Source organism: Heterodontus francisci, unplaced genomic scaffold (genome assembly GCF_036365525.1).
Source record: "Heterodontus francisci isolate sHetFra1 unplaced genomic scaffold, sHetFra1.hap1 HAP1_SCAFFOLD_56, whole genome shotgun sequence".
Taxonomy (NCBI): Eukaryota; Metazoa; Chordata; class Chondrichthyes; order Heterodontiformes; family Heterodontidae; genus Heterodontus; species Heterodontus francisci.
This window is the reverse complement of record NW_027141174.1, coordinates 741,498-767,757: the sequence shown is the minus strand read 5'-3', so window position 1 is coordinate 767,757 and position 26,260 is coordinate 741,498.

The following is a 26,260-nucleotide window of genomic DNA, read 5'->3' as shown; positions in this document are numbered from 1 at the left end:
GGTGTCAGTGTATGTCTTTGTTACTTGGTGTAAGTGTGTGTCTGTGATACTGGGTATCAGTGTATGTCTTTGTGACTTGGTATCAGTGTATGTCTTTGTTACTGGGTGTCAGTGTGTGTCTGTGTTCCTGGGTATCAGTGTATGTCTTTGTGACTTGGTGTCATTGTATTTCTTTGTTACTTGGTGTAAGTGTGTGTCTGTGATACTGGGTGTCAGTGTATGTCTTTGTTACTTGGTGTAAGTGTGTGTCTTTGTTACATGGTGTAATTGTAAGTGTTTGTTACTTGGTGTCAGTGTATGTCTTTGTTACTGGGTGTCACTGTGTGTATGTGTTCCTGGGTATCAGTGTATGACTTTGTGACTTGGTGTCAGTGTATGTCTTTGTTACTTGGTGTAAGTGTGTGTCTGTGATACTGGGTGTCAGTGTATGTCTTTGTTACTTGGTGTAAGTGTGTGTCTTTGTTAAATGGTGTAATTGTAAGTCTTTGTTACTTGGTGTCAGTGTATGTCTTTGTTACTTGGTGTCAGTGTGTGTCTGTGTTACTGGGTATCAGTGTATGTCTTTGTGACTTGGTAACAGTGTCTGTCTTTGTTAAAGGGTGTCAGTGTGTGTCTGTGTTCCTGGGTATCAGTGTATGTCTTTGTGACTTGGTGTCAGTGTATGTCTTTGTTACTGGGTGTCAGTGTGTGTCTGTGTTACTGGGTGTCAGTGTGGTCGTTTGTCTTACTGGGTGTCAGTGTGTGTCTGTGTTACTTGATGTAAGTGTGAGTCTTTGTTACTTGGTGTCCGTGTGTGTCTGTGTTACTGGGTGTCAGTGCATGTCTTTGTTACTGGGTGTAACTGTGTGTCTTTGTTACTTGGTGTCCGTGTTTGTCTGTGTTACTGGGTGTCAGTGTCTGTCTTTGTTACTGTGTGTCAGTGTATGTCTTTGTTACTTGGTGTCAGTGTGTGTCTGTTTTACTGGGTATCAGTGTATGTCTTTGTGACTTGGTATCAGTGTGTGTCTTTGTTACTGGGTGTCAGTGTGTGTCTGTGTTACTGGGTATCAGTGTATGTCTTTGTGACTTGGTATCAGTGTATGTCTTTGTTACTGGGTGTCAGTGTGTGTCTGTGTTCCTGGGTATCAGTGTATGTCTTTGTGACTTGGTGTCAGTGTATGTCTTTGTTACTTGGTGTAAGTGTGTGTCTGTGATACTGGGTGTCAGTGTATGTCTTTGTTACTTGGTGTAAGTGTGTGTCTGTGATACTGGGTATCAGTGTATGTGTTTGTGACTTGTTGTCAGTGGAAGTCTTCGTTACTGGGTGTCAGTGTATGTCTTTGTTACTTGGTGTAAGTATATGCCTGTGTTATTTTGTGTAAGTGTATGTCTTTGTTACTTGGTGTAAGTGTGCGTCTGTGTTACTGGGTATCAGTGTGTGTCTTTGTTACTGGGTATCAGTGTATGTCTTTGTGACTTGGTGTCAGTGTGTGTCTTTGTGACTTGGTGTCAGTGTATGTCTGCGTTACTGGGTATCAGTGTATGTCTTTGTGACTTGGTATCAGTGTCTGTCTTTGTTACTGGGTGTCAGTGTGTGTCTGTGTTCCTGGGTATCAGTGTATGTCTTTGTGACTTGGTGTCAGTGTATGTCTTTGTTACTTGGTGTAGGTGTGTGTCTGTGATACTGGGTGTCAGTGTATATCTTTGTTACTTGGTGTCAGTGTATGTCTTTGTTACTGGGTGTCAGTGTATGTCTTTGTTACTGGGTGTCAGTGTATGTCTTTGTTACTTGGTGTCAGTGTATGTCTTTGTTACTGGGTGTCAGTGTATGTCTTTGTTACTTGGTGTAAGTGTGTGCCTGTGTTACTGTGTGTCAGTGTCTGTCTTTGTTACTTGGTGTAAGTGTGTGTCTGTGTTACTGGGTATCAGTGTATGTCTTTGTTACTGGGTGTAAGTGTATGTCTGTGTTACTTGGTGTAAGTGTATGTCTTTGTTACTTGGTGTAAGTGTGTGTCTGTGTTACTGGGTGTCAGTGTGGTCGTTTGTCTTACTGGGTGTCAGTGTGTGTCTGTGTTACTTGGTGTCAGTGTGTGTCTGTGTTACTGGGTGTCAGTATGGTCGTTTGTCTTACTGGGTGTCAGTGTGTGTCTGTGTTCCTGGGTATCAGTGTATGTCTTTGTTACTTGGTGTCAGTTTATGTCTTTGTTACCGGGTGTCAGTGTGTGTCTGCGTTACTGGGTATGAGTGTATGTCTTTGTGACTTGGTATCAGTGTATGTCTTTGTTACTGGGTGTCAGTGTGTGTCTTTGTGACTTGGTGACAGTGTATGTCTTTGTTACTTGGTGTAAGTGTGTGTCTGTGATACTGGGTATCAGTGTATGTCTTTGTGACTTGGTATCAGTGTATGTCTTTGTTACTGGGTGTCAGTGTGTGTCTGTGTTCCTGGGTATCAGTGTATGTCTTTGTGACTTGGTGTCAGTGTATTTCTTTGTTACTTGGTGTAAGTGTGTGTCTGTGATACTGGGTGTCAGTGTATGTCTTTGTTACTTGGTGTAAGTGTGTGTCTTTGTTACATGGTGTAATTGTAAGTGTTTGTTACTTGGTGTCAGTGTATGTCTTTGTTACTGGGTGTCACTGTGTGTATGTGTTCCTGGGTATCAGTGTATGACTTTGTGACTTGGTGTCAGTGTATGTCTTTGTTACTTGGTGTCAGTGTATGTCTTTGTTACTTGGTGTAAGTGTGTGTCTGTGATACTGGGTGTCAGTGTATGTCTTTGTTACTTGGTGTAAGTGTGTGTCTTTGTTAAATGGTGTAATTGTAAGTCTTTGTTACTTGGTGTCAGTGTATGTCTTTGTTACTTGGTGTCAGTGTGTGTCTGTGTTACTGGGTATCAGTGTATGTCTTTGTGACTTGGTAACAGTGTCTGTCTTTGTTAAAGGGTGTCAGTGTGTGTCTGTGTTCCTGGGTATCAGTGTATGTCTTTGTGACTTGGTGTCAGTGTATGTCTTTGTTACTGGGTGTCAGTGTGTGTCTGTGTTACTGGGTGTCAGTGTGGTCGTTTGTCTTACTGGGTGTCAGTGTGTGTCTGTGTTACTTGATGTAAGTGTGAGTCTTTGTTACTTGGTGTCCGTGTGTGTCTGTCTTACTGGGTGTCAGTGCATGTCTTTGTTACTGGGTGTAACTGTGTGTCTTTGTTACTTGGTGTCCGTGTTTGTCTGTGTTACTGGGTGTCAGTGTCTGTCTTTGTTACTGTGTGTCAGTGTATGTCTTTGTTACTGGGTGTCAGTGTGTGTCTGTGTTACTGGGTATCAGTGTATGTCTTTGTGACTTGGTATCAGTGTATGTCTTTGTTACTGGGTGTCAGTGTGTGTCTGTGTTCCTGGGTATCAGTGTATGTCTTTGTGACTTGGTGTCAGTGTATGTCTTTGTTACTTGGTGTAAGTGTGTGTCTGTGATACTGGGTGTCAGTGTATGTCTTTGTTACTTGGTGTAAGTGTGTGTCTGTGATACTGGGTATCAGTGTATGTGTTTGTGACTTGCTGTCAGTGGAAGTCTTCGTTACTGGGTGTCAGTGTATGTCTTTGTTACTTGGTGTAAGTATATGCCTGTGTTATTTTGTGTAAGTGTATGTCTTTGTTACTTGGTGTAAGTGTGCGTCTGTGTTACTGGGTATCAGTGTGTGTCTTTGTTACTGGGTATCAGTGTATGTCTTTGTGACTTGGTGTCAGTGTGTGTCTTTGTGACTTGGTGTCAGTGTATGTCTGCGTTACTGGGTATCAGTGTATGTCTTTGTGACTTGGTATCAGTGTCTGTCTTTGTTACTGGGTGTCAGTGTGTGTCTGTGTTCCTGGGTATCAGTGTATGTCTTTGTGACTTGGTGTCAGTGTATGTCTTTGTTACTTGGTGTAGGTGTGTGTCTGTGATACTGGGTGTCAGTGTATATCTTTGTTACTTGGTGTCAGTGTATGTCTTTGTTACTGGGTGTCAGTGTATGTCATTGTTACTGGGTGTCAGTGTATGTCTTTGTTACTTGGTGTCAGTGTATGTCTTTGTTACTGGGTGTCAGTGTATGTCTTTGTTACTTGGTGTAAGTGTGTGCCTGTGTTACTGTGTGTCAGTGTCTGTCTTTGTTACTTGGTGTAAGTGTGTGTCTGTGTTACTGGGTATCAGTGTATGTCTTTGTTACTTGGTGTAAGTGTATGTCTTTGTTACTTGGTGTAAGTGTGTGTCTTTGTGACTTGGTGTCAGTGTATGTCTTTGTTACTTGGTGTAAGTGTGTGTCTTTGTTACATGGTGTAATTGTAAGTCTTTGCTACTTTGTGTCAGTGTATGTCTTTGTTACTTGGTGTCAGTGTGTGTCTGTGTTACTGGGTATCAGTGTATGTCTTTGTGACTTGGTATCAGTGTAAGTCTTTGTTACTGGGTGTAAGTGTATGTCTGTGTTACTTGGTGTAAGTGTATGTCTTTGTTACTTGGTGTAAGTGTGTGTCTGTGTTACTGGGTGTCAGTGTGGTCGTTTGTCTTACTGGGTGTCAGTGTGTGTCTGTGTTACTTGGTGTCAGTGTGTGTCTGTGTTACTGGGTGTCAGTATGGTCGTTTGTCTTACTGGGTGTCAGTGTGTGTCTGTGTTCCTGGGTATCAGTGTATGTCTTTGTTACTTGGTGTCAGTTTATGTCTTTGTTACCGGGTGTCAGTGTGTGTCTGCGTTACTGGGTATCAGTGTATGTCTTTGTGACTTGGTATCAGTGTATGTCTTTGTTACTGGGTGTCAGTGTGTGTCTTTGTGACTTGGTGTCAGTGTATGTCTTTGTTACTTGGTGTAAGTGTGTGTCTGTGATACTGTGTATCAGTGTATGTCTTTGTGACTTGGTATCAGTGTATGTCTTTGTTACTGGGTGTCAGTGTGTGTCTGTGTTCCTGGGTATCAGTGTATGTCTTTGTGACTTGGTGTCAGTGTATTTCTTTCTTACTTGGTGTAAGTGTGTGTCTGTGATACTGGGTGTCAGTGTATGTCTTTGTTACTTGGTGTAAGTGTGTGTCTTTGTTACATGGTGTAATTGTAAGTCTTTGTTACTTGGTGTCAGTGTATGTCTTTGTTACTGGGTGTCAGTGTGTGTCTGCGTTACTGGGTATCAGTGTATGTCTTTGTGACTTGGTATCAGTGTATGTCTTTGTTACTGGGTGTCAGTGTGTGTCTTTGTGACTTGGTGTCAGTGTATGTCTTTGTTACTTGGTGTAAGTGTGTGTCTGTGATACTGGGTATCAGTGTATGTCTTTGTGACTTGGTATCAGTGTATGTCTTTGTTACTGGGTGTCAGTGTGTGTCTGTGTTCCTGGGTATCAGTGTATGTCTTTGTGACTTGGTGTCAGTGTATTTCTTTGTTACTTGGTGTAAGTGTGTGTCTGTGATACTGGGTGTCAGTGTATGTCTTTGTTACTTGGTGTAAGTGTGTGTCTTTGTTACATGGTGTAATTGTAAGTCTTTGTTACTTGGTGTCAGTGTATGTCTTTGTTACTGGGTGTCAGTGTGTGTATGTGTTCCTGGGTATCAGTGTATGACTTTGTGACTTGGTGTCAGTGTATGTCTTTGTTACTTGGTGTCAGTGTATGTCTTTGTTACTTGGTGTAAGTGTGTGTCTGTGATACTGGGTGTCAGTGTATGTCTTTGTTACTTGGTGTAAGTGTGTGTCTTTGTTAAATGGTGTAATTGTAAGTCTTTGTAACTTGGTGTCAGTGTATGTCTTTGTTACTTGGTGTCAGTGTGTGTCTGTGTTACTGGGTATCAGTGTATGTCTTTGTGACTTGGTAACAGTGTCAGTCTTTGTTAAAGGGTGTCAGTGTGTGTCTGTGTTCCTGGGTATCAGTGTATGTCTTTGTGACTTGGTGTCAGTGTATGTCTTTGTTACTGGGTGTCAGTGTGTGTCTGTGTTACTGGGTGTCAGTGTGGTCGTTTGTCTTACTGGGTGTCAGTGTGTGTCTGTGTTACTTGGTGTAAGTGTGAGTCTTTGTTACTTGGTGTCCGTGTGTGTCTGTGTTACTGGGTGTCAGTGCATGTCTTTGTTACTGGGTGTAACTGTGTGTCTTTGTTACTTGGTGTCCGTGTTTGTCTGTGTTACTGGGTGTCAGTGTCTGTCTTTGTTACTGTGTGTCAGTGTATGTCTTTGTTACTTGGTGTCAGTGTGTGTCTGTTTTACTGGGTATCAGTGTATGTCTTTGTGACTTGGTATCAGTGTGTGTCTTTGTTACTGGGTGTCAGTGTGTGTCTGTGTTACTGGGTATCAGTGTATGTCTTTGTGACTTGGTATCAGTGTATGTCTTTGTTACTGGGTGTCAGTGTGTGTCTGTGTTCCTGGGTATCAGTGTATGTCTTTGTGACTTGGTGTCAGTGTATGTCTTTGTTACTTGGTGTAAGTGTGTGTCTGTGATACTGGGTGTCAGTGTATGTCTTTGTTACTTGGTGTAAGTGTGTGTATGTGATACTGGGTATCAGTGTATATGTTTGTGACTTGTTGTCAGTGGAAGTCTTCGTTACTGGGTGTCAGTGTATGTCTTTGTTACTTGGTGTAAGTATATGCCTGTGTTATTTTGTGTAAGTGTATGTCTTTGTTACTTGGTGTAAGTGTGCGTCTGTGTTACTGGGTATCAGTGTGTGTCTTTGTTACTGGGTATCAGTGTATGTCTTTGTGACTTGGTGTCAGTGTGTGTCTTTGTGATTTGGTGTCAGTGTATGTCTGCGTTACTGGGTATCAGTGTATGTCTTTGTGACTTGGTATCAGTGTCTGTCTTTGTTACTGGGTGTCAGTGTGTGTCTGTGTTCCTGGGTATCAGTGTATGTCTTTGTGACTTGGTGTCAGTGTATGTCTTTGTTACTGGGTATCAGTGTATGTCTTTGTGACTTGGTATCAGTGTCTGTCTTTGTTACTGGGTGTCAGTGTGTGTCTGTGTTCCTGGGTATCAGTGTATGTCTTTGTGACTTGGTGTCAGTGTATGTCTTTGTTACTTGGTGTAGGTGTGTGTCTGTGATACTGGGTGTCAGTGTATATCTTTGTTACTTGGTGTCAGTGTATGTCTTTGTTACTGGGTGTCAGTGTATGTCTTTGTTACTGGGTGTCAGTGTATGTCTTTGTTACTTGGTGTCAGTGTATGTCTTTGTTACTGGGTGTCAGTGTATGTCTTTGTTACTTGGTGTAAGTGTGTGCCTGTGTTACTGTGTGTCAGTGTCTGTCTTTGTTACTTGGTGTAAGTGTGTGTCTGTGTTACTGGGTATCAGTGTATGTCTTTGTTACTGGGTGTAAGTGTATGTCTGTGTTACTTGGTGTAAGTGTATGTCTTTGTTACTTGGTGTAAGTGTGTGTCTGTGTTACTGGGTGTCAGTGTGGTCGTTTGTCTTACTGGGTGTCAGTGTGTGTCTGTGTTACTTGGTGTCAGTGTGTGTCTGTGTTACTGGGTGTCAGTATGGTCGTTTGTCTTACTGGGTGTCAGTGTGTGTCTGTGTTCCTGGGTATCAGTGTATGTCTTTGTTACTTGGTGTCAGTTTATGTCTTTGTTACCGGGTGTCAGTGTGTGTCTGCGTTACTGGGTATGAGTGTATGTCTTTGTGACTTGGTATCAGTGTATGTCTTTGTTACTGGGTGTCAGTGTGTGTCTTTGTGACTTGGTGACAGTGTATGTCTTTGTTACTTGGTGTAAGTGTGTGTCTGTGATACTGGGTATCAGTGTATGTCTTTGTGACTTGGTATCAGTGTATGTCTTTGTTACTGGGTGTCAGTGTGTGTCTGTGTTCCTGGGTATCAGTGTATGTCTTTGTGACTTGGTGTCAGTGTATTTCTTTGTTACTTGGTGTAAGTGTGTGTCTGTGATACTGGGTGTCAGTGTATGTCTTTGTTACTTGGTGTAAGTGTGTGTCTTTGTTACATGGTGTAATTGTAAGTGTTTGTTACTTGGTGTCAGTGTATGTCTTTGTTACTGGGTGTCACTGTGTGTATGTGTTCCTGGGTATCAGTGTATGACTTTGTGACTTGGTGTCAGTGTATGTCTTTGTTACTTGGTGTCAGTGTATGTCTTTGTTACTTGGTGTAAGTGTGTGTCTGTGATACTGGGTGTCAGTGTATGTCTTTGTTACTTGGTGTAAGTGTGTGTCTTTGTTAAATGGTGTAATTGTAAGTCTTTGTTACTTGGTGTCAGTGTATGTCTTTGTTACTTGGTGTCAGTGTGTGTCTGTGTTACTGGGTATCAGTGTATGTCTTTGTGACTTGGTAACAGTGTCTGTCTTTGTTAAAGGGTGTCAGTGTGTGTCTGTGTTCCTGGGTATCAGTGTATGTCTTTGTGACTTGGTGTCAGTGTATGTCTTTGTTACTGGGTGTCAGTGTGTGTCTGTGTTACTGGGTGTCAGTGTGGTCGTTTGTCTTACTGGGTGTCAGTGTGTGTCTGTGTTACTTGATGTAAGTGTGAGTCTTTGTTACTTGGTGTCCGTGTGTGTCTGTCTTACTGGGTGTCAGTGCATGTCTTTGTTACTGGGTGTAACTGTGTGTCTTTGTTACTTGGTGTCCGTGTTTGTCTGTGTTACTGGGTGTCAGTGTCTGTCTTTGTTACTGTGTGTCAGTGTATGTCTTTGTTACTGGGTGTCAGTGTGTGTCTGTGTTACTGGGTATCAGTGTATGTCTTTGTGACTTGGTATCAGTGTATGTCTTTGTTACTGGGTGTCAGTGTGTGTCTGTGTTCCTGGGTATCAGTGTATGTCTTTGTGACTTGGTGTCAGTGTATGTCTTTGTTACTTGGTGTAAGTGTGTGTCTGTGATACTGGGTGTCAGTGTATGTCTTTGTTACTTGGTGTAAGTGTGTGTCTGTGATACTGGGTATCAGTGTATGTGTTTGTGACTTGCTGTCAGTGGAAGTCTTCGTTACTGGGTGTCAGTGTATGTCTTTGTTACTTGGTGTAAGTATATGCCTGTGTTATTTTGTGTAAGTGTATGTCTTTGTTACTTGGTGTAAGTGTGCGTCTGTGTTACTGGGTATCAGTGTGTGTCTTTGTTACTGGGTATCAGTGTATGTCTTTGTGACTTGGTGTCAGTGTGTGTCTTTGTGACTTGGTGTCAGTGTATGTCTGCGTTACTGGGTATCAGTGTATGTCTTTGTGACTTGGTATCAGTGTCTGTCTTTGTTACTGGGTGTCAGTGTGTGTCTGTGTTCCTGGGTATCAGTGTATGTCTTTGTGACTTGGTGTCAGTGTATGTCTTTGTTACTTGGTGTAGGTGTGTGTCTGTGATACTGGGTGTCAGTGTATATCTTTGTTACTTGGTGTCAGTGTATGTCTTTGTTACTGGGTGTCAGTGTATGTCATTGTTACTGGGTGTCAGTGTATGTCTTTGTTACTTGGTGTCAGTGTATGTCTTTGTTACTGGGTGTCAGTGTATGTCTTTGTTACTTGGTGTAAGTGTGTGCCTGTGTTACTGTGTGTCAGTGTCTGTCTTTGTTACTTGGTGTAAGTGTGTGTCTGTGTTACTGGGTATCAGTGTATGTCTTTGTTACTTGGTGTAAGTGTATGTCTTTGTTACTTGGTGTAAGTGTGTGTCTTTGTGACTTGGTGTCAGTGTATGTCTTTGTTACTTGGTGTAAGTGTGTGTCTTTGTTACATGGTGTAATTGTAAGTCTTTGCTACTTTGTGTCAGTGTATGTCTTTGTTACTTGGTGTCAGTGTGTGTCTGTGTTACTGGGTATCAGTGTATGTCTTTGTGACTTGGTATCAGTGTAAGTCTTTGTTACTGGGTGTAAGTGTATGTCTGTGTTACTTGGTGTAAGTGTATGTCTTTGTTACTTGGTGTAAGTGTGTGTCTGTGTTACTGGGTGTCAGTGTGGTCGTTTGTCTTACTGGGTGTCAGTGTGTGTCTGTGTTACTTGGTGTCAGTGTGTGTCTGTGTTACTGGGTGTCAGTATGGTCGTTTGTCTTACTGGGTGTCAGTGTGTGTCTGTGTTCCTGGGTATCAGTGTATGTCTTTGTTACTTGGTGTCAGTTTATGTCTTTGTTACCGGGTGTCAGTGTGTGTCTGCGTTACTGGGTATCAGTGTATGTCTTTGTGACTTGGTATCAGTGTATGTCTTTGTTACTGGGTGTCAGTGTGTGTCTTTGTGACTTGGTGTCAGTGTATGTCTTTGTTACTTGGTGTAAGTGTGTGTCTGTGATACTGTGTATCAGTGTATGTCTTTGTGACTTGGTATCAGTGTATGTCTTTGTTACTGGGTGTCAGTGTGTGTCTGTGTTCCTGGGTATCAGTGTATGTCTTTGTGACTTGGTGTCAGTGTATTTCTTTCTTACTTGGTGTAAGTGTGTGTCTGTGATACTGGGTGTCAGTGTATGTCTTTGTTACTTGGTGTAAGTGTGTGTCTTTGTTACATGGTGTAATTGTAAGTCTTTGTTACTTGGTGTCAGTGTATGTCTTTGTTACTGGGTGTCAGTGTGTGTCTGCGTTACTGGGTATCAGTGTATGTCTTTGTGACTTGGTATCAGTGTATGTCTTTGTTACTGGGTGTCAGTGTGTGTCTTTGTGACTTGGTGTCAGTGTATGTCTTTGTTACTTGGTGTAAGTGTGTGTCTGTGATACTGGGTATCAGTGTATGTCTTTGTGACTTGGTATCAGTGTATGTCTTTGTTACTGGGTGTCAGTGTGTGTCTGTGTTCCTGGGTATCAGTGTATGTCTTTGTGACTTGGTGTCAGTGTATTTCTTTGTTACTTGGTGTAAGTGTGTGTCTGTGATACTGGGTGTCAGTGTATGTCTTTGTTACTTGGTGTAAGTGTGTGTCTTTGTTACATGGTGTAATTGTAAGTCTTTGTTACTTGGTGTCAGTGTATGTCTTTGTTACTGGGTGTCAGTGTGTGTATGTGTTCCTGGGTATCAGTGTATGACTTTGTGACTTGGTGTCAGTGTATGTCTTTGTTACTTGGTGTCAGTGTATGTCTTTGTTACTTGGTGTAAGTGTGTGTCTGTGATACTGGGTGTCAGTGTATGTCTTTGTTACTTGGTGTAAGTGTGTGTCTTTGTTAAATGGTGTAATTGTAAGTCTTTGTAACTTGGTGTCAGTGTATGTCTTTGTTACTTGGTGTCAGTGTGTGTCTGTGTTACTGGGTATCAGTGTATGTCTTTGTGACTTGGTAACAGTGTCAGTCTTTGTTAAAGGGTGTCAGTGTGTGTCTGTGTTCCTGGGTATCAGTGTATGTCTTTGTGACTTGGTGTCAGTGTATGTCTTTGTTACTGGGTGTCAGTGTGTGTCTGTGTTACTGGGTGTCAGTGTGGTCGTTTGTCTTACTGGGTGTCAGTGTGTGTCTGTGTTACTTGGTGTAAGTGTGAGTCTTTGTTACTTGGTGTCCGTGTGTGTCTGTGTTACTGGGTGTCAGTGCATGTCTTTGTTACTGGGTGTAACTGTGTGTCTTTGTTACTTGGTGTCCGTGTTTGTCTGTGTTACTGGGTGTCAGTGTCTGTCTTTGTTACTGTGTGTCAGTGTATGTCTTTGTTACTTGGTGTCAGTGTGTGTCTGTTTTACTGGGTATCAGTGTATGTCTTTGTGACTTGGTATCAGTGTGTGTCTTTGTTACTGGGTGTCAGTGTGTGTCTGTGTTACTGGGTATCAGTGTATGTCTTTGTGACTTGGTATCAGTGTATGTCTTTGTTACTGGGTGTCAGTGTGTGTCTGTGTTCCTGGGTATCAGTGTATGTCTTTGTGACTTGGTGTCAGTGTATGTCTTTGTTACTTGGTGTAAGTGTGTGTCTGTGATACTGGGTGTCAGTGTATGTCTTTGTTACTTGGTGTAAGTGTGTGTATGTGATACTGGGTATCAGTGTATATGTTTGTGACTTGTTGTCAGTGGAAGTCTTCGTTACTGGGTGTCAGTGTATGTCTTTGTTACTTGGTGTAAGTATATGCCTGTGTTATTTTGTGTAAGTGTATGTCTTTGTTACTTGGTGTAAGTGTGCGTCTGTGTTACTGGGTATCAGTGTGTGTCTTTGTTACTGGGTATCAGTGTATGTCTTTGTGACTTGGTGTCAGTGTGTGTCTTTGTGATTTGGTGTCAGTGTATGTCTGCGTTACTGGGTATCAGTGTATGTCTTTGTGACTTGGTATCAGTGTCTGTCTTTGTTACTGGGTGTCAGTGTGTGTCTGTGTTCCTGGGTATCAGTGTATGTCTTTGTGACTTGGTGTCAGTGTATGTCTTTGTTACTTGGTGTAGGTGTGTGTCTGAGATACTGGGTGTCAGTGTATATCTTTGTTACTTGGTGTCAGTGTTTGTCTTTGTTACTGGGTGTCAGTGTATGTCTTTGTTACTGGGTGTCAGTGTATGTCTTTGTTACTTGGTGTCAGTGTATGTCTTTGTTACTGGGTGTCAGTGTATGTCTTTGTTACTTGGTGTAAGTGTGTGTCTGTGTTACTGGGTGTCAGTGTCTGTCTTTGTTACTTGGTGTAAGTGTGTGTCTGTGTTACTGGGTATCAGTGTATGTCTTTGTTACTTGGTGTAAGTGTATGTCTTTGTTACTTGGTGGAAGTGTGTGTCTTTGTGACTTGGTGTCAGTGTATGTCTTTGTTACTTGGTGTACGTGTGTGTCTTTGTTACATGGTGTAATTGTAAGTCTTTGCTACTTTGTGTCAGTGTATGTCTTTGTTACTTGGTGTCAGTGTGTGTCTGTGTTACTGGGTATCAGTGTATGTCTTTGTGACTTGGTATCAGTGTAAGTCTTTGTTACTGGGTGTAAGTGTATGTCTGTGTTACTTGGTGTAAGTGTATGTCTTTGTTACTTGGTGTAAGTGTGTGTCTGTGTTACTGGGTGTCAGTGTGGTCGTTTGTCTTACTGGGTGTCAGTGTGTGTCTGTGTTACTTGGTGTCAGTGTGTGTCTGTGTTACTGGGTGTCAGTATGGTCGTTTGTCTTACTGGGTGTCAGTGTGTGTCTGTGTTCCTGGGTATCAGTGTATGTCTTTGTTACTTGGTGTCAGTTTATGTCTTTGTTACCGGGTGTCAGTGTGTGTCTGCGTTACTGGGTATCAGTGTATGTCTTTGTGACTTGGTATCAGTGTATGTCTTTGTTACTGGGTGTCAGTGTGTGTCTTTGTGACTTGGTGTCAGTGTATGTCTTTGTTACTTGGTGTAAGTGTGTGTCTGTGATACTGGGTATCAGTGTATGTCTTTGTGACTTGGTATCAGTGTATGTCTTTGTTACTGGGTGTCAGTGTGTGTCTGTGTTCCTGGGTATCAGTGTATGTCTTTGTGACTTGGTGTCAGTGTATTTCTTTCTTACTTGGTGTAAGTGTGTGTCTGTGATACTGGGTGTCAGTGTATGTCTTTGTTACTTGGTGTAAGTGTGTGTCTTTGTTACATGGTGTAATTGTAAGTCTTTGTTACTTGGTGTCAGTGTATGTCTTTGTTACTGGGTGTCAGTGTGTGTATGTTTTCCTGGGTATCAGTGTATGACTTTGTGACTTGGTGTCAGTGTATGTCTTTGTTACTTTGTGTCAGTGTATGTCTTTGTTACTTGGTGTAAGTGTGTGTCTGTGATACTGGGTGTCAGTGTATGTCTTTGTTACTTGGTGTAAGTGTGTGTCTTTGTTAAATGGTGTAATTGTAAGTCTTTGTTACTTGGTGTCAGTGTATGTCTTTGTTACTTGGTGTCAGTGTGTGTCTGTGTTACTGGGTATCAGTGTATGTCTTTGTGACTTGGTAAAAGTGTCTGTCTTTGTTAAAGGGTGTCAGTGTGTGTCTGTGTTCCTGGGTATCAGTGTATGTCTTTGTGACTTGGTGTCAGTGTATGTCTTTGTTACTGGGTGTCAGTGTGTGTCTGTGTTACTGGGTGTCAGTGTGGTCGTTTGTCTTACTGGGTGTCAGTGTGTGTCTGTGTTACTTGGTGTAAGTGTGAGTCTTTGTTACTTGGTGTCCGTGTGTGTCTGTGTTACTGGGTGTCAGTGCATGTCTTTGTTACTGGGTGTAACTGTGTGTCTTTGTTACTTGGTGTCCGTGTTTGTCTGTGTTACTGGGTGTCAGTGTCTGTCTTTGTTACTGTGTGTCAGTGTATGTCTTTGTTACTTGGTGTCAGTGTGTGTCTGTGTTACTGGGTATCAGTGTATGTCTTTGTGACTTGGTATCAGTGTGTGTCTTTGTTACTGGGTGTCAGTGTGTGTAGTGTTACTGGGTATCAGTGTATGTCTTTGTGACTTGGTATCAGTGTATGTCTTTGTTACTGGGTGTCAGTGTGTGTCTGTGTTCCTGGGTATCAGTGTATGTCTTTGTGACTTGGTGTCAGTGTATGTCTTTGTTACTTGGTGTAAGTGTGTGTCTGTGATACTGGGTGTAAGTGTATGTCTTTGTTACTTGGTGTAAGTGTGTGTCTGTGATACTGGGTATCAGTGTATGTGTTTGTGACTTGTTGTCAGTGGAAGTCTTCGTTACTGGGTATCAGTGTATGTCTTTGTTACTTGGTGTCAGTGTATGTGTTTGTGACTTGGTGTCAGTGTATGTCTTTGTTTCTGGGTGTCAGTGTATGTCTTTGTTACTTGGTGTAAGTGTGTGTCTTTGTTACTTGGTGTCAGTGTATGTCTTTGTTACTTGGTGTAAGTGTGTGTCTGTGTTACTTGGTGTAAGTGTGTGTCTGTCTTCCTGGGTATCAGTGTATGCCATTGTTAATTGCTGTCAGTGTATGTCTGTGTTACTTGGTGCAAGTGTGTGTCTTTGTTACTGGGTATCAGTGTATGTCTTTGTTACTTGGTGTCAGAGTATGTCTGTGTTACTTGGTGTCAGTGTATGTCTGTGTTACTTGGTGTAAGTGTATGTCTGTGTTACTGGCTGTCAGTGTCTGTCTGTGTTACTTGGTGTAAGTCTGTGTCTTTGTTACTTGGTGTCCGTGTGTGTCTGTATTACTGGGTGTCAGTGTATGTATTTGTTACTTGGTGTCAGTGTATGTCTTTGTTACTGGGTGTCAGTGTGTGTCTGTGTTACTGGGCGTCAGTGTATGTCTCTGTTACTTGGTGTAACTGTGTGTCTGTGTTACTGGGTATCAGTGTATGTCTTTGTGACTTGGTGTCAGTGTATGTCTTTGTTACTGGGTGTCAGTGTGTGTCTTTGTAACTTGGTGTCAGTGTATGTCTTTGTTAATTGGTGTCAGTGTGTGTCAAAATATTTGGTGCAAGTAGATTTATTTGTTACTTGGTGTAATCGTCTGTCTTTGTTACTTGGTGTAAGTGTATGTCTTTGTTACTTGGTGTCAGTGTGTGTCTGTGTTACTGGGTATCAGTGTACGTCTTTGTGACTTTGTATCAGTGTATGTCTTTGTGACTTGGTGTCAGTGTATGTCTTTGTTACTGGGTGTCAGTGTGTGACTGTGTTACTTGGTGTCAGTGTATGTCTTTGTCCCTGTTTATTAGTGTTTCTCTGTGTTACAGGGTGTCAGTGTGTATTTTTTGTGTTACTGGGTGTCAGTGTATGTCTTTGTTACTTGGTGTAAGTGTGTGGCTGTGTTACTGGGTATCAGTGGCTGTCTTTGTTACTTGGTGTAAGTGTGTGTCTTTGTTACTTGGTGTAATTGTATGTCTTTGATACTTGGTGTCAGTGTATGTCTGTGTGACTTGGTGTTAGTGTATGTCTTTGTTACTTGGTGTAAGTGTGTGTATGTGTTACTTGTTGTAAGTGTGTGTCTGTGTTCCTGGGTATCAGTGTATGTCTTTGTTAATTGGTGTCAGTGTATGTCTTTGTTACTTGGTGTCAGTGTATGTCTTTGTTACTTGGTGTCAGTGTGTGTCTGTGTAACTTGGTGTAAGTGTGTGTCTGTGTTACTGGTTGTCAGTGCGTGTCTGTGTTACTGGGTATCAGTGTATGTCTTTATGACTTGGTATCAGTGTATGTCTTTGTTACTGGGTGTCAGTGTGTGTCTGTGTTACTGGGTATCAGTGTATGTCTTTGTGACTTGGTGTCACTGTATGTCTGTGTTCCTTTGTGTAAGTGTGTGTCTGTGTTACTGGGTGTCATTGTGTTTCTGTGTTACTTGGTGTAAATCTGTGTCTTTGTTACTTGGTGTCCGTGTGTGTCTGTGTTACTGGGTGTCAGTGTATGTCTTTGTTACTGGTTGTCAGTGTATGACTTGTTACTTGGTGTAAGTGTGTGTCTGTGTTACTGGGTGTCAGTTTATGTCTGTGTTACTTGGTGTAAGTGTTTGTCTGTGTTCCTGGATATCAGTGTATGTCTTTGTTACTTGGTGTAAGTGTGTGTCTGTGTTACTGGGTATCAGTGTATGTCTTTGTTACTTGGTGTCAGTGTATGTCTAAATACTTGGTGTAAGTGTATGTCTTTGTTACTTCGTGTAATTGTCTGGCTTTGTTACTTCCTGTAAGTGTATGTCTTTGTTACTTGGTGTCTGTGTATGTTTTTGTTACTTGGTGTCAGTCTATTTCTGTGTTACTGGTTATCAGTGTATGTCTTTGTGAGTTGGTATCAGTGTATGTCTTTGTGACTTGGTGTCAGTGTATGTCTTTGTTACTGGGTGTCAATGTGTTTCTGTGTTACTTGATGTCAGTGTATGTCGATGTTACTGTTTATTAGTGTTTCTCTGTGTTACTGGGTGTCAGTGTGTGTTTGTTTGTGTTACTTGGTGTCAGTGTGTGTCTGTGTTACTTGGTGTAAGTGTGTGTCTGTGTTACTGGGTGTCAGTGAGTGTCTGTGTTACTTGGTGCAAGTGTGTATCTTTGTTACTTGGTGTCCGTGTGTGTCTGTGTTACTGGGTATCTGTGCATGTCTTTGTTCCTTGGTGTCAATGTATATCTGTATTACTTGGTGTAAGTGTGTGTCTTGGTTACTGTTTATTCGTGTTTCTCTGTGTTACTGGGTGTCAGTGTGTGTTTGGCTGTGTTACTGGGTGTCAGTGTATGTCCTGGTTACTTGGTGTAAGTGTGTGTCTGTGTTACTGGGAATCAGTGTCTGTCTTTGTTACATGTTGTAAGTTTGTGTCTTTGTTACTTGCTGTCAGTGTATGTCTGTGTTACTTGGTGTAAGTGTATGTCTTTGTTACCTGGTGTAAGTGTGTGTCTGTGTTACTTGGTGTAAGTGTGTGTCTGTGTTCCTGGGTATCAGTGTATGTCTTTGTTACTTGGTGTCAGTGTATGTCTGTGTTAGTTGGTGTAAGTGTGTGTCTGTGTTACTGGGTATCAGTGTATGTCTTTGTTACTTGGTGTAAGTGTGTGTCTGTGTTACTGGGTGTCAGTGAGTGCCTGTGTTACTGGGTATCAGTGCATGTCTTTGTTACTTGGTGTCAGTGTATATCTGTATTACTTGGTGTAAGTGTGTGTCTTTGTTACTTGGTGTAATTGTATGTCTTTGTTACTTGGTGTCAGTGTATGTCTGTGTTACTTGGTGTCAGTGTATGTCTGTTACTTGTTGCAAGTGTGTGTCTGTGTTACTTGGTGTAAGTGTGTGTCTGTGTTCCTGGGTATCAGGGTATGTCTTTGTTACTTGGTGCAAGTGTATGTCTTTGTTACTTGGTGTCTGTGTATGTCTTTGTTACTTGGTGTCAGTGTGTGTCTGTGTTACTGGGTATCATTGTATGTCTTTGTGACTTGGTATCAGTGTATTTCTTTGTTACAGGGTGTCAGTGTATGTCTAAATACTTGGTGTAAGTGTATGTCTTTGTTACTTCGTGTAATTGTCTGGCTTTGTTACTTTCTGTAAGTGTATGTCTTTGTTACTTGGTGTCTGTGTATGTTTTTGTTACTTGGTGTCAGTCTATGTCTGTGTTACTGGTTATCAGTGTATGTCTTTGTGAGTTGGTATCAGTGTATGTCTTTGTGACTTGGTGTCAGTGTATGTCTTTGTTACTGGGTGTCAATGTGTTTCTGTGTTACTTGATGTCAGTGTATGTCGATGTTACTGTTTATTAGTGTTTCTCTGTGTTACTGGGTGTCAGTGTGTGTTTGTTTGTGTTACTGGGTGTCAGTGTATGTCTTTGTTACTTGGTGTCAGTGTATGTCTTTGTTACTTGGTGTCAGTGTGTGTCTGTGTTACTTGGTGTAAGTGTGTGTCTGTGTTACTGGGTGTCAGTGAGTGTCTGTGTTACTTGGTGCAAGTGTGTATCTTTGTTACTTGGTGTCCGTGTGTGTCTGTGTTACTGGGTATCAGTGCATGTCTTTGTTCCTTGGTGTCAATGTATATCTGTATTACTTGGTGTAAGTGTGTGTCTTGGTTACTGTTTATTCGTGTTTCTCTGTGTTACTGGGTGTCAGTGTGTGTTTGGCTGTGTTACTGGATGTCAGTGTATGTCCTGGTTACTTGGTGTAAGTGTGTGTCTGTGTTACTGGGAATCAGTGTCTGTCTTTGTTACATGTTGTAAGTTTGTGTCTTTGTTACTTGGTGTAATTGTATGTCTTTGTTACTTGCTGTCAGTGTATGTCTGTGTTACTTGGTGTAAGTGTATGTCTTTGTTACCTGGTGTAAGTGTATGTCTGTGTTACTTGGTGTAAGTGTGTGTCTGTGTTCCTGGGTATCAGTGTATGTCTTTGTTACTTGGTGTCAGTGTATGTCTGTGTTACTTGGTGTAAGTGTGTGTCTGTGTTACTGGGTATCAGTGTATGTCTTTGTTACTTGGTGTAAGTGTGTGTCTGTGTTACTGGGTGTCAGTGAGTGCCTGTGTTACTGGGTATCAGTGCATGTCTGTGTTACTTGGTGTCAGTGAATATCTGTATTACTTGGTGTAAGTGTGTGTCTTTGTTACTTGGTGTAATTGTATGTCTTTGTTACTTGGTGTCAGTGTATGTCTGTGTTACTTGGTGTCAGTGTATGTCTGTTACTTGTTGCAAGTGTGTGTCTGTGTTACTTGGTGTAAGTGTGTGTCTGTGTTCCTGGGTATCAGGGTATGTCTTTGTTACTTGGTGCAAGTGTATGTCTTTGTTACTTGGTGTCTGTGTATGTCTTTGTTACTTGGTGTCAGTGTGTGTCTGTGTTACTGGGTATCAGTGTATGTCTTTGTGACTTGGTATCAGTGTATTTCTTTGTTACAGGGTGTCAGTGTGAGTCTGTGTTACTGGGTATCAGTGTATGTCTTTGTTACTTGGTGTCAGTGTATGTCGAAATACTTGGTGCAAGTGTATGTCTTTGTTAATTGGTGTAATTGTCTGTCTTTGTCACTTGGTGTAAGTGTATGTCTTTGTAACTTGGTGTCAGTGTATGTCTTTGTTACTTGGTGTCAGTGTATGTCTGTGTTACTTGGTGTAAGTGTGTGTCTGTGTTACTGGGTATCAGTGTATGTCTTTGTTACTTGGTGTCAGTGTATGTCTGTATTGCTTTGTGTAAGCGTGTGTCTGTGTTACTGGGTGTCAGTGTGTGTCTGTGTTACTTGGTGTAAGTGTATATCTGTATTACTTGGTGTAAGTGTGTGTCTTTGTTACTTGGTGTAATTGTATGTCTTTGTTACTTGGTGTCAGTGTATGTCTGTGTTACTTGGTGTCAGTGTATGTCTGTTACTTGTTGCAAGTGTGTGTCTGTGTTACTTGGTGTAAGTGTGTGTCTGTGTTCCTGGGTATCAGGGTATGTCTTTGTTACTTGGTGCAAGTGTATGTCTTTGTTACTTGGTGTCTGTGTATGTCTTTGTTACTTGGTGTCAGTGTGTGTCTGTGTTACTGGGTATCAGTGTTTGTCTTTGTGACTTGGTATCAGTGTATTTCTTTGTTACAGGGTGTCAGTGTGTGTCTGTGTTACTGGGTATCAGTGTATGTCTTTGTTACTTGGTGTCAGTGTATTTCTGTGTTACTTGGTGTAAGTGTGTGTCTGTGTTACTGGGTATCAGTGTATGTCTTTGTTACTTGGTGTCAGTGTATGTCTGTGTTGCTTTGTGTAAGCGTGTGTCTGTGTTACTGGGTGTCAGTGTGTGTCTGTGTTACTTGGTGTAAGTGTATAGCTGTATTACTTGGTGTAAGTGTGTGTCTTTGTTACTTGGTGTAATTGTATGTCTTTGTTACTTGGTGTCAGTGTATGTCTGTGTTACTTGGTGCAAGTGTGTGTCTGTGTTACTTGGTGTAAGTGTGTGTCTGTGTTCCTGGGTATCAGGGTATGTCTTTGTTACTTGGTGTCAGTGTATGTCTGTGTTACCTTCTGTAAGTATGTGACTGTCTTTTTGGGCATCAGTGTATGTCTATGTGACTTGGTATCAGTGCATGCCTTTGTTACTGGGTGTCAGTGTGTGTCTTTGTGACTTCGTGTCAGTGTATGTCTATGTTACTTGGTGTAAGTGTGTGTCTGTGTTACTGGGTATCAGTGTATGTCATTGTTACTTGGTGTCAGTGTATGTCTGTTTTACTTGGTGTCAGTGTATGTCTGTGTTACTTTGTGTAAGCGTGTGTCTGTGTTACTGGGTGTCAGTGTGTGTCTGTGTTACTTGGTGTAAGTGTATATCTGTATTACTTGGTGTAAGTGTGTGTCTTTGTTACTTGGTGTAATTGTATGTCTTTGTTACTTGGTGTCAGTGTATGTCTGTGTTACTTAGTGTCAGTGTATGTCTTTGTTACTTGGTGCAAGTGTGTGTCTGTGTTACTTGGTGTAAGTGTGTGTCTGTGTTCCTGGGTATCAGGGTATGTCTTTGTTACTTGGTGCAAGTGTGTGTCTGTGTTACTGGGTATCAGTGTATGTCTATGTGACTTGGTATCAGTGTATGTCAAAATACTTGGTGTAAGTGTATGTCTTTGTTACTTGGTGTAATTGTCTGTCTTTGTCACTTGGTGTAAGTGTGTGTCTGTGTTACTGGGTATCAGTGTATGTCTTTGTTGCTTGTTGTCAGTGTATGTCAAAATACTTGTGTAATTGTATGTCTTTGTTACTTGGTGTAATTGTCTGACTTTGTTAATTGGTGTCAGTGTATGTCTTTGTTACTTGGTGCAAGTGTGTGTCTGTGTTACTTGGTGTAAGTGTGTGTCTGTGTTCCTGGGTATCAGGGTATGTCTTTGTTACTTGGTGTCAGTGTATGTCTGTGTTACTTGGTGTAAGTGTGTGTCTGTGTTACTGGGTATCAGTGTATTTCTATGTGACTTGGTATCAGTGTATGCCTTTGTTACTGGGTGTCAGTGTGTGTCTTTGTGACTTCGTGTCAGTGTATGTCTATGTTACTTGGTGTAAGTGTGTGTCTGTGTTACTGGGTATCAGTGTCTGTCTTTGTTACTTGATGTCAGTGTATGTCTGTGTTGCTTTGTGTAAGCGTGTGTCTGTGTTACTTGGTGTAAGTGTATATCTGTATTACTTGGTGTAAGTGTGTGTCTTTGTTGCTTGGTGTAATTGTATATCTTTGTTGCTTGGTGTCAGTGTATGTCTGTGTTACTTCGTGTCAGTGTATGTCTTTGTTACTTGGTGCAAGTGTGTGTCTGTGTTACTGGGTATCAGTGTATGTCTATGTGACTTGGTATCAGTGTATGCCTTTGTTACTGGGTGTCAGTGTGTGTCTTTGTGACTTCGTGTCAGTGTATGTCTATGTTACTTGGTGTAAGTGTGTGTCTGTGTTACTGGGTATCAGTGTATGTCATTGTTACTTGGTGTCAGTGTATGTCTGTTTTACTTGGTGTAAGTGTGTGTCTGTGTTACTGGGTATCAGTGTATGTCTATGTGACTTGGTATCAGTGTATGCCTTTGTTACTGGGTGTCAGTGTGTGTCTTTGTGACTTCGTGTCAGTGTATGTCTATGTTACTTGGTGTAAGTGTGTGTCTGTGTTACTGGGTATCAGTGTATGTCATTGTTACTTGGTGTCAGTGTATGTCTGTTTTACTTGGTGTAAGTGTGTGTCTGTGTTACTGGGTATCAGTGTATGTCTTTGTTACTTGGTGTCAGTGTATGTCTGAGTTGCTTTGTGTAAGCGTGTGTCTGTGTTACTGGGTGTCAGTGTATGTTTTTGTTTCTTGGTGTAAGTGTGTGTCTGTGTTACTGGGTATCAGTGTATGTCTTTGTTACTTGGTGTCAGTGTATGTCTGTGTTACTTGGTGCAAGTGTGCGTCTGTGTTACTGGGTATCAGTGTATGTCTTTGTGACTTGGTGTCAGTGTATGTCTGTGTTACCTGGTGTAAGTATGTGTCTGTGTTACTGGGCATCAGTGTATGTCTATGTGACTTGGTATCAGTGCATGCATTTGTTACTGGGTTTCAGTGTGAGTCTTTGTGACTTGGTGTCAGTGTATGTCTATGTTACTTGGTGTAATTGTGTGTCTGTGTTACTGGGTATCAGTGTATGTCTTTGTTGCTTGGTGTCAGTGTATGTCAAAATACTTGTGTAATTGTATGTCTTTGTTACTTGGTGTAATTGTCTGTCTTTGTTACTTGGTGTAAGTGTATGTCGTTGTAACTTGGTGTCAGTGTATGTCTTTGTTAGTTGGTGTAAGTGTGTGTCTTTGTTACTTGGTGCAAGTGTATGTCTTTGTTACTTGGTGTCAGTGTGTGTCTGTGTTACTGGTTATCAGTGTATGTCTTTGTTACTGGGTGTCAGTGTGTGTCTGTGTTACCGGGTATCACTGTATGTCTTTGTTACTTGGTGTCAGTGTATGTCAAAATACTTGGTGTAAGTGTATGTCTTTGTTACTTGGTGTAATTGTCTGTCTTTGTCACTTGGTGTAAGTGTATGTCTTTGTAACTTGGTGTCAGTGTATGACTTTGTTACTTGGTGTCAGTGTATGTCTTTGTTACTTGGTGTCAGTGTATGTCTGTGTTACTTGGTGTAAGTGTATGTCTGTGTTACTGGGTATCTGTGCCTGTCTTTGTTACTTGATGTCAGTGTATGTCTGTGTTGCTTTGTGTAAGCGTGTGTCTGTGTTACTGGGTGTCAGTGTGTGTCTGTGTTACTTGGTGAAAGTGTATATCTGTATTACTTGGTGTAAGTGTGTGTCTTTGTTACTTGGTGCAAGTGTGTGTCTGTGTTACTTGGTGTAAGTGTGTGTCTGAGTTCCTTGGTGTCAGTGTATGTCTTTGTTACTTGGTGCAAGTGTGTGTCTGTGTTACTTGGTGTAAGTGTGTGTCTGTGTTCCTGGGTATCAGGGTATGTCTTTGTTACTTGGTGTCAGTGTATGTCTGTGTTACTTGGTGCAACTGTGTGTCTGTGTTACTGGGTATCAGTGTATGTCTATGTGACTTGGTATCAGTGTATGTCAAAATACTTGGTGTAAGTGTATGTCTTTGTTACTTGGTGTAATTGTCTGTCTTTGTCACTTGGTGTAAGTGTGTGTCTGTGTTACTGGGTATCAGTGTATGTCTTTGTTGCTTGGTGTCAGTGTATGTCAAAATACTTGTGTAATTGTATGTCTTTGTTACTTGGTGTAATTGTCTGACTTTGTTAATTGGTGTCAGTGTATGTCTTTGTTACTTGGTGCAAGTGTGTGTCTGTGTTACTTGGTGTAAGTGTGTGTCTGTGTTCCTGGGTATCAGGGTATGTCTTTGTTACTTGGTGTCAGTGTATGTCTGTGTTACTTGGTGTAAGTGTGTGTCTGTGTTACTGGGTATCAGTGTATGTCTATGTGACTTGGTATCAGTGTATGCCTTTGTTACTGGGTGTCAGTGTGTGTCTTTGTGACTTCGTGTCAGTGTATGTCTATGTTACTTGGTGTAAGTGTGTGTCTGTGTTACTGGGTATCAGTGTATGTCTTTGTTACTTGGGGTCAGTGTATGTCTGTGTTACTTGGTTCAAGTGTGTGTCTGTGTTACTGGGTATCAGTGTATGTCTATGTGACTTGGTATCAGTGTATGTCAAAATACTTGGTGTAAGTGTATGTCTTTGTTACTTGGTGTAATTGTCTGTCTTTGTCACTTGGTGTAAGTGTGTGTCTGTGTTACTGGGTATCAGTTTATGTCTTTGTTGCTTGGTGTCAGTGTATGTCAAAATACTTGTGTAATTGTATGCCTTTGTTACTTGGTGTAATTGTCTGACTTTGTTAATTGGTGTCAGTGTATGTCTTTGTTACTTGGTGCAAGTGTGTGTCTGTGTTACTTGGTGTAAGTGTGTGTCTGTGTTCCTGGGTATCAGGGTATGTGTTTGTTACTTGGTGTCAGTGTATGTCTGTGTTACTTGGTGTCAGTGTGTGTCTTTGTGACTTCGTGTCAGTGTATGTCTATGTTACTTGGTGTAAGTGTGTGTCTGTGTTACTGGGTATCAGTGTATGTCATTGTTACTTGGTGTCAGTGTATGTCTGTTTTACTTGGTGTTAGTGTGTGTCTGTGTTACTGGGTATCAGTGTATGTCTTTGTTACTTGGTGTCAGTGTATGTCTGAGTTGCTTTGTGTAAGCGTGTATCTGTGTTACTGGGTGTCAGTGTATGTCTGTGTTACTTGGTGTAAGTGTGTGTCTTTGTTACTTGGTGTCCGTGTGTGTCTGTGTTACTGGGTGTCAGTGTATGTCTTTGTTACTGGGTGTCAGTGTATGTTTTTGTTTCTTGGTGTAAGTGTGTGTCTGTGTTACTGGGTATCAGTGTATGTCTTTGTTACTTGGTGTCAGTGTATGTCTGTGTTACTTGGTGTAAGTGTGCGTCTGTGTTACTGGGTATCAGTGTATGTCTTTGTGACTTGGTATCAGTGTATGTCTTTGTTACTGGGTGTCAGTGTGTGTCTTTGTGACTTGTTGTCAGTGTATGTCTTTGTTACTTGGTGTAAGTGTGTGTCTGTGTTACTGGGTATCAGTGTATGTCTTTGTTACTTGGTGTCAGTGTATGTCAAAATACGTGGTGTAAGTGTATGTCTTTGTTACTTGGTGTTATTGTCTGTCTTTGTTACTTGGTGTAAGTGTATGTCTTTGTAACTTGGTGTAAGTGTATGTCTTTGTAACTTGGTGTCAGTGTATGTCTGTGTTACTTGGTGTAAGTGTGTGTCTTTGTTACTTGGTGTTAGTGTATGTCTTTGTTACTTGATGTCTGTGTATGTCTTTGTTACTTGGTGTCAGTGTGTGTCTGTGTTACTGGGTATCAGTGTATGTCATTGTGCCTTGGTATCAGTGTATGTCTTTGTTACTGGGTGTCAGTGTGTGTCCGAGTTACTGGGTATCAGTGTATGTCATTGTGACTTGGTATCAGTGTATGTCTTTGTTACGGGATGTCTGAGTGTGTCTGTGTTACTGGGTATCAGTGCATGTCTCTTTGACTTGGTATCAGTGTATGTCTTCGTTACTGGGTGTCAGTGTGTGCCTGTGTTCCTGGGTATCTGTGTATGTCTTTGCGACTTGGTCTCATTATATGTCTTTGTTACTGGGTGTCAGTGTGTGTCTTTGTGACTTGGTGTCAGTGTATGTCTGTGTTACTTGTTGTAAGTGTGTGTCTGTGTTACTGGGTATCAGTGTATGTCTTTGTTACTTGGTGTCAGTGTATGACTGTGTTACTTGATGTAAGTGTTTGTCTGTGTTGCTGGGTGTCAGTGTGTGTCTGTGTTACTGGGAATCAGTGTATGTCTTTGTTACTTGGTGTCAGTCTGTGTCTGTGTTACTGGGTATCAGTGTATGTCTTTGTGACTTGGTATCAGTGTATGTCTTTGGTACTGGGTGTCAGTGTGTGTCTGTGTTACTGGGTATCAGTGTATGTCTTTGTTACTTGGTGTCAGTGTATGTCAAAATACTTGGTGTAAGTGTATGTCTTTGTTACTTGGTGTAATTGTCTGTCTTTGTTACTTGGTGTAAGTGTATGTCTTTGTAACTTGGTGTTAGTGTATGTCTTTGTTACTTGGTGTCAGTGTTTGTCGGTGTTACGTGCTGTAAGTGTGTGTCTGTGATGCTGGGTATCAGTGTATGTCTTTGTTACTGGGTGTCAGTGTATGTCTGTGTTGCTTTGTGTAAGTGTGTGTCTGTGTTACTGGGTGTCAGTGTGTGTCTGTGTTACTTGGTGTAAGTGTGTGTCTTTGTTACTTGGTGACCGTGTGTGTCTGTGTTACTGGGTGTCAGTGTATGTCTTTGTTACTTTGTGTCAGTGTATGTCTGTGTTACTTGGTGTAAGTGTGCGTCTGTGTTACTGGGTATCAGTGTATGTCTTTGTGACTTGGTATCAGTGTATGTCTTTGTTACTGGGTGTCAGTGTGTGTCTTTGTGACTTGTTGTCAGTGTATGTCTTTGTTACTTGGTGTAAGTGTCTGTCTGTGTTACTGGGTATCAGTGTATGTCTTTGTTACTTGGTGTCAGTGTATGTCAATATACTTGGTGTAAGTGTATGTCTTTGTTACTTGGTGTAATTGTCTGTCTTTGTCACTTGGTGTAAGTGTATGTCTTTGTAACTTGGTGTCAGTGTATGACTTTTTTACTTGGTGTCAGTGTATGTCTTTGTTACTTGG